Raw genomic sequence first — 8,117 nt, forward strand, 5'->3', positions numbered from 1 at the left:
AAACTAAAGAGAGATGAGCCTCTTCTCAAGCCTCTTTTCTTCACAAAGTGTATGACTCATAAAAATCACTTGCATTTCCATGCTAGCAACAAGCAAGAAACCATTCTACCAAGGAAATTCCATCTTCAAAATAATACTCTCTCAAGACCCAAAGTCTTCATATTTGCTTTAATTTCATAAAATAAACCGAGAGTAGGAAGAAAAAGACATAGGAATTTGACAGATCTTGATCTGAGAAGCACATTTCCATCCAGCCTGTTGACAATGAGGATGGGTTCAACTAAGCAACATGACTGCTAATGGGTGACTGCAGCAGGGTAGAGGGGAAGCTCAGAGCTATGAAGGGATGATGAGGAAAAGGGAAGCAATGGGTTTAAAGGGGATTGGTGAAGCTAAAATCTTCACATTCATTCCTCTATTCCTTCAGCAAATATTTATTAAGCATCCAACTGCATGCCAGGTTCTAGCAACACAGTGGAGAATAGAACAGAGTACTTGCCCTCAAGCAGCTTACATTCAGTGAAGTAAACATACACCCAAACCTGAGACTACCATACAGTATAATTAAGTGCTCAAGTAGGGGTAAACCAGCCTAAGGAGAGTCCCTAAACCCAGCCTAGGGGTGGAGGGTCAGGAAAAGTTCCCAGAGAAAAGACTGGAATCCAAGTAGGTGTTAACAAGGCAATGGCCAAGGTGAAAGTCTTTAGGGACAAATTTCTTTTCCTCCTCAGCAATTGTCTTCTTTTTTCATCTATGGCTCAAACTAGAGGACAAAGGAACTGATCAAAAGAGGTGGGTGCCAGGAGGAAAGCAAGAGGTTAAAACATGGGAGTGTACAACTCAGTGAGCCTTGTGGTGGACAATGTTTATGATTAACACTACAAATGTTAAGTTTTTTCATGAACTAGTACAAATGTATGACACTTGTACAAAGAGTTAATAACAGAATGATACCTGGGGGAAAAAGTACCTATTGTAAACTATGGACTATAGTTAACAGTAATGTCTTAATACTCTTTCATCAATGTTAACAAATGTACCACACCAATACTGGGGGGGAGGAGGGGATACAGGGTGTTTGGGGTTTTCTTTTATGTCTATTTGTTATTTTTCTTTTCAGAGTAATGAATATGTTCTAAAATTGATTATGATGATGATTGCACAACTAGGTGATGATACTATGAGACACTGTATTCTTTGGATGGATTATATGGTGTGTGAATATATCTCAACAAAATTTGCAGTTGAAAAAAAATATATATATATATATATTTGCAAGTACTATATACTTTTAGCTACATTTGATGAATATTTATAAAGATTTATGTGCCAAAAAAAAAAAAAAAAAAAAAAAAAAGAGGTGAGTAAAAGAACCAGATGTTAAGACAAGCTGGGTCCATAATACTATAATCATAAATATATGCACTTGCAGATATGAAAACACAGTAGGGAAAGCTTAACTGAGAAAATGACAGGGGTGATATCTGGGCCAAGTAGTGAAGGTTGAGTTTAGAAAACAGCAGCAAGAAGATGGGGAAAGGAGATAGTGACAGTGGGATATATATGACTGACTAATTTGTTCAGCTCAAACAGAATCTCCACCTAGGGTCTAAGGTTCAAATTGGTCCCTTTTTTTTTTTCTTTTTTTTTACCCCTATAAACAAGCCAAGAGCTGAGGAATCTTCTAGGAGACCTAAAAAAGTATTTTCTTTCTACCATGCTTTCTTTGCTGTTTCTGGAAGATTAGCTTTTCCTTAAAACGTGGCAGAGTTAGGACTAAGGCAAATCAGACTAAAGAGTAAAGGACAATATTGACAGTGTTTTAAAACTTCAATTTCTGTGTGAGACCAAAGGAAGAGATGCTTATTTGGTGCAAAATCTATATTTTCTATAGCACACTATATAACTTAACTTGTATGGTCAGTTTATTCAAACACCATAAATACATGGAACGTTGAACAGGGAGTGAGATCTGGTTGCTTTGTATAGGCTAGTGTGAAGCCCTGATACAACCCAAAGTAATTTGCAATCCCCTTGAGGGACTGGGAAAAATGTGGAAATATTAAACTTCACCCGGGGAATTACTGATATTCTCACGAGCTTTGGGGACTACAAATTTAGAAGGCCGAGCTCTCGATCTGGGGGCTTGCCCTTATGAAGCTTGTTACTGCAAAGGAGAGGCTAAGCCTACTTTTAATTGTGCCTAAGAGCCACCCCCAGAGAACCTCTTTTGATGCTCAGATATGGCCTCTCTCTCTAAACCAACTCTGCAGGTAAACTCACCACCTTCCCCTCTACATGGGACATGACTCTCAGGGGTATAAATCTCCCTGGCAACATGGGACATGACTCCCAGGGATGAACTTGGACCCAGCATCATGGGATTGAGAAAGTCTTCTTGACCAAAAGGGGGAAGAGAATTGAAACACAATAAAGTTCCAGTGACTGAGAGATTTCAAGTAGAGTCAAGAGGTCACTCGGGAGGTTATTCTTATGTATTATATAGATATCCCTTTTTAGTTTTTGTAAACTGGAAGAGCTAGAAGACCTGAAACTTGAACTGCAACCCAGGAGCCTTGATTCTTGAAGACTACTGTGTAACTAAAGAGCTTACACAGTGTGACAGTGTGATTGTGAAAACCTTGTGGCTTACAGTCCCTTTATCCAGGGTATGAACAGAAGAGTAGAAAAATGGGCACAAAAATGAAATGCATAATGGTGGGGGGGGTTGGGGGAAGATGGGATGTTTTGGGTGTCCATTTTTACTTTTGTTTTTTTGGAGTAATGAAAGTGTTCAAAAATTGTGGTGATGAATGCACAACTATATGATGGTACTGTTAACTGATTCACACTTTGGATGACTGTATGGTATGTGAATATATCCCAATAAAATTGAATTTTAAAAAAAAAAGATGGCTGAAAAATGTGTGTTCCCTGATATGCCATCATATCGGAAATTAAATGAAAATTTGCCCTGTCATTACATTAATAGGTTTCTCCTGTGCTGAATGAGAGTGACATTGTAGCCTAAGTTTTTCTAAACTCAGTACATTTATAGACTCACTAATGAGCGCTCTGGTGCTGGATGAAGTAAAAGCTCTGAAAGAATCTTTGCCACACTGGACACACAAATGGCCTTTGTCCCTCAAATGGATTCTTTGATGTTGAGAAATGATGGCATGCCAACTGAAGTTCTCCCAAACTCATTGCATGTACAGACCCATTTCCCTGGGAATGCTTCTTAGAGACAATCACCTCTGGAAAATCACTGACACACTTTTCTTTGTTGAGGTACCTTCTTTATCTTTCACCATCTTCCTATTGCTGAACTTTTGCTGGTTTGGATGCTGAATAGGTCATGAATCTTTCATGACCTTTCTTGTAATGTTTCAGTATGTTCCGATAACTTGGAAATATTCCTATCAAACCTGAGTAAAAAAAAAAAGAAGAAGAAGAACATGACTCAAGTATAGGTTATTATTATGAGAATACAACATTTTTCTTCTGAAGAATTCAAAGCAAAGGAGGAAAACCAAACTGAGGTATAGTCAACTTTCAGTTACCTATTATCACTATCCACTTTCAACTGCCAAATTTCAACCACCACTATCCACTTTTAACTATCATATCTAACAAGACTGAGCTTAGGATAAAACTCACTCATACATTCCTTCTCCTTTTCCTCCTTCTCCTTTTTCTCTCTCACACTCTCAGATACACACAGACACCCTCGGCCATATCAGGCCTGCTGCTGTTATGAACAAGAGTCAGCAGTCTTGGACTATATGAACAATAGAGGGGCAAATGATATGAAAAATTTATAGGCAGATAACCTAGGCTGAGAATGAAGAGACTATGTTGATCCCACTGATTCATCTATCAAAATAAATCCATGAAAATATTGAGCAACTACGAGAAGGAGTGATGTTGTGAGACACACAAGGAGGTGAATGGATCCTGTAGACAGCATTTTGAGTGAAGTACACCAGAAACAAAGGCAAACACTATAATGCCTCACCAATATGGACTAACAACAATGTGTAAACTCAGAATTGAATCTCAGAGCACAGCCTAACAGGGAAATGATTATTGTAATCATCCCTAGATTGTAAGCTCTTACAGCAGTCATATCTATTCCTGAATTGTAATGGCTATCTCCAAACTCCGAGATGTTGATCCCTTTGTGTATAACCTGATTGGTCTCTGGAACATTGGGTATCTGTGTGACACCTGAAACTCAGAGCTAGAGCTTCGCAGATATGAATGGCAGTATTAATGCATACAGCAACTGTTAAAAAAAAAAAAAAAAAAAGCTGAAAAAGAGCCCAGACTTCAATTAGAGATATGAATGAAGCAGATCTGGTTAAGACTAGGGCAAATCGGGCCAAAGGGTAAAGGTTGAAACTGACTGTGTGTAAAAACTTCAAATTCCATGTGAGACCAAGGGAAGAAATGTTTACTTGGTGTAGGATCTATATTTTCTAAACAATATAACTTCTACAGTCAGTTTGTTCAAACACCACAATTACATGGAACTTTGAATAGGAAGTGAGATATGTTAGGTCTGTATAGGTTAGAGTGAAGTAGCAACACATCCCAAAGTAATTTGGGCGGAGAATAAAAATAAATATTCGGGGCCCCCCTAAGGAGCTGGGGGAGGATGCGGAGGTGTTGGACTTCCTCACTGGATTGCTGATGTTCTCACAAACACTGGGGACTGATGGCTTGACATGCTGAGCCCTCTGTCTTGGGCTTGCCCCTATGAAGCTTGTTACTGCAAAGGAGAGGCTAAAACTGCTTATAATTGTGCCTAAGAGTATCCTCGAGTGCCTCTTTGTTGCTCAGATGTGGCCCTCTTTCTCTCTAACTAAACCACCTCGGCAGGTGATCTCACTACCCTCCCCCCTACACAGGACCTGACACCCAGGGGTGTAAATCTCCCTGGCAATGCAGGATATGATTCCTGGGGATGAATCTGGACCTGGCATTGTGGGATTGAGAACATCTTGACCAAAGGGGGATGCGAAATGAAACAAAATAAAGCTTTAGTGGCTGAGAGATTTCAAACGGAGTTGAGAGGTCACTTTGGTGGACATTCTTACATACTATATAGGTAACACTTTTCAGGTTTAACGTATTGGAATAGCTAGAAGTAAATACCTGAAACTACCAAACTCCAACCCAGTAGCCTTGACTCTTGAAGACAATTGTGTAACAATGTAGCTCACAAAGGGCGACAGTGTGATTGTGAAAACCTTGTGGATTGCACTCCCTTTATCCAGTGTATGGATGGATGAGTAGAAAAATAAGGACAAAAACTAAATGAAAAATAGGGTGGGATGGGAGGGATGACTTGGGTGTTCTTTTTTATTTTTTATTCTTATTCTGATTCTTTCTGGTATAAGGAAAATGTTCAAAAATAGATTGGGGTCATGAATGCACAACTATAAGATGGTACTGTGAACAGTTGATTGTACACCATGGAAGAATGTATGGTATGTGAATATATCTCAATAAAACTGAATTTTAAAAAAATCAAAAAAAAATAGACTGGGGTGATGAATGCACAACTATATGATGGTACTATGAACAGTTGATTGTACACAATGTATGATTGTATGGTATGTGAATATACCTCAATAAAACTGAATTTTAAAAATAAATAAATCCATGAAAGACACAGATAGAAAAGGCAAAATAGAATAACTAATAAACATTCAGAAAATGGAATTCCAAATGCCAAATCTAGACGCAGAAAGATCAGTGCTGTCCGAAGGACCTGACACGAAGAATGTATTCAAAAAATGTCTGATGTATGAATGTTTTTATACATTAAATTTAAAAAGAAGGTTGCCAAATTATTTCCACACATTATTTCTTACATCTTGGAAAATGATGTATGCATAAGTAAAAACAGGAAAGGAATATGAACAAATGAAGACATTTGATTTGTTGGGTAGCAAAATTATACGTTTTTTTCTTGTATTCAAAATAAGGTAATGATGTTATAAGCCTAGTTAGTTTTTTTCAAAGAACAAATATGATGTGAATGAGTCACAGCTGATCAACAGAATTTAAAAAAAAGACTTTGCTTTTCAATTACCATTCAACCCATAAGGCTTATAACCTTACTACCATCAACAGGAACAATCTATACTTACCACAAACATCCTGCCTCTACTTCCTTCAGAGCTAGGTCTTTTGCAGCTAAGTCCTGTAGTCTTATCCCTCTGGTGAAGGGTACAAAGTCATAGCCTCTAATTTACTGGTAACTATAATATCAGAAAGCTCCCCCCTTAGCATCTTCCACTTTGAAAGGCCACAGAACCTGAAGTAGATCAGATGGTCACTGCTGGGGATTGAATCATGTCCCCCATAAAAGTATGTTCAGGTCCCAGCCCCTGGTTCCATAGGTGTGCGTCCATTTGTAAATAGGATCTTCAAAGATGTTAAATTAAGGTGTGCCCAAACCAAATGAGGGTGGGCCATAATCCAATTTGACTGAAGTCCTTATCAGCAAAGGAAAGTGGACACAGAGAGGAAGCCATGGGGAGCAGCCTTAGAAGGAAATTAGTGAAAGATTTTTCCCACCACTAAACAGGCAGCAGCAGAATTAAGCCAATGTGAGCTGCATGGCATTCTATGATTCTGGATCACTGGGCATAAAAGATCTACAAGTGTTTCTAACAGAAGTAATGTGCATAAATGCTGAGACAATGCAGAGCCATAGAATGAGAAGGATAATAGACATTTCTCACACAAGAATTAAGGCCAGACTAGGGACATTCTCTGTTACTAAATCCCCTCTGAACATGACTATACCAACAACACTTTCCGATATCAAAGTGACCAAAGAGGAAGATACAAAAGAAACAGCTTGGGTGCAGAATGAAGAGAGATGGGAGGAGAAGCATGGAACAGAAGGAGAAGTGGAGAGGCACAATACTTTAGTATGAGCTGAAGAAGGGATGACAACGAACAGAAGAACATACAGAAAGGTAGAAGGAGAAACAAGAGAAAATTATGCCACCCTGCACTCTTCCTTATCCTTATTTCTGCCCCATCTCCCAAGACCCCGCCCCCACCCCCACTCCCAGCACTGAGTCACAGAGCCCAGAAAACCTGTACAGCACTAAGCAGTTTGTGGAGACACAAGAAGAAAAGGTTTGCTCTCTATTGCCCCCTCTTCACCATAACTTCATTCAAGCCTGGTTCAGTGGTTTCCTCTTTTTTCTCCCCAGACTCGTTCATTTCTCTCTTTCTGCCCTAGAAGTAATCCAGGGTTGCCCCTCTGCTAGTAATGCCAACCTGTGGAGAACAGAAAAAAAAATGGCAGGCCAAAGGTGACCGTCTGGATCCAAGAATCTCCCACCAGAAGGAAAGAGGTTACATAGAGATGAGACCAGAAAAGAGGCAACGATCAGGAGAGAAAGAAAGAAATGGCTTGCACTGAAGTGGAATAGCTCAGGACCTACAAACATTTACTATGGAATCCTTTAGCTGGGGCCCTCGGCATGACTTATGGGACCTGCGTGGAGGGTTGGGATCTATCTAGGAACAAAGAATGAGAAGGTACTCACGAGCAGAAGAAGGATGGAGGAGGACTCCAGAGACCCGAGTGAGGAAGAGGGCTCGGGCGGGGAATTTAAGACTAGTCGGAGCCAGCTTGGGAGAATAAAGGAGGTCTGTAAGTGACGGGGGGCTTTTAAAGAAGAAAGCCAAAGGTGAAAAAGAATAAGGTCTTACCCAAAAGAGAAACAACAAAATAAATTCACACCCACTGCAGCTATACTACACCCGATTCGCCTGTGCAAGCAAATTTTCTAGCCAACTCGAACCTACCGGCCCCAAGGATTGCTACCCAAGACTGGACCGCGGCCCCTGAACTACAACACCCACAGTGCCCCACGCGCAGGCCGAGTTACCCAGCCCTTTCCGATCGCCACCAGCCAATGGACTTCACCAATTTCCTCCCCGTGGGGATGCCCAGAAAGTGGGCAGTTTCGACCCTGTGATTCACAGTTTAACCCTTAGGATCTTCAAAGGTACGATGCTCGCGGAAAGACCGTAAGGCGTCGGTCACAGGTCTAAAGAAGCGATCTTCCATGGCCTCAGTC

At 40.2% G+C, this 8,117-nt stretch overlaps 1 protein-coding gene across 2 annotated transcripts in view; it reads right to left on the reverse strand.

Moving 5' to 3' along the window:
* LOC119526505 (antigen-presenting glycoprotein CD1d-like) overlaps positions 1 to 7,848 on the reverse strand; it is a 35,198-nt gene extending 27,350 nt beyond the window's left edge. The window contains exons 1-3 of one of the 2 annotated variants that reach the window (XM_037825631.1): positions 7,581 to 7,848; positions 6,162 to 6,328; positions 3,256 to 3,428 (exon numbers count right to left, since the gene is read on the reverse strand). The gene's annotated coding sequence lies outside the window, so the exon portion shown is untranslated. Of the gene's footprint in view, positions 1 to 3,255; positions 3,429 to 6,161; positions 7,016 to 7,580 lie in introns of those variants that run through there. The other variant, XM_037825630.1, reaches the window with a different exon arrangement.
* Between the last annotated feature and the right edge of the window lie 269 nt (positions 7,849 to 8,117).

This window comes from Choloepus didactylus, chromosome 2 (assembly GCF_015220235.1).
Source record: "Choloepus didactylus isolate mChoDid1 chromosome 2, mChoDid1.pri, whole genome shotgun sequence".
In the NCBI taxonomy this organism is placed as follows: Eukaryota; Metazoa; Chordata; class Mammalia; order Pilosa; family Megalonychidae; genus Choloepus; species Choloepus didactylus.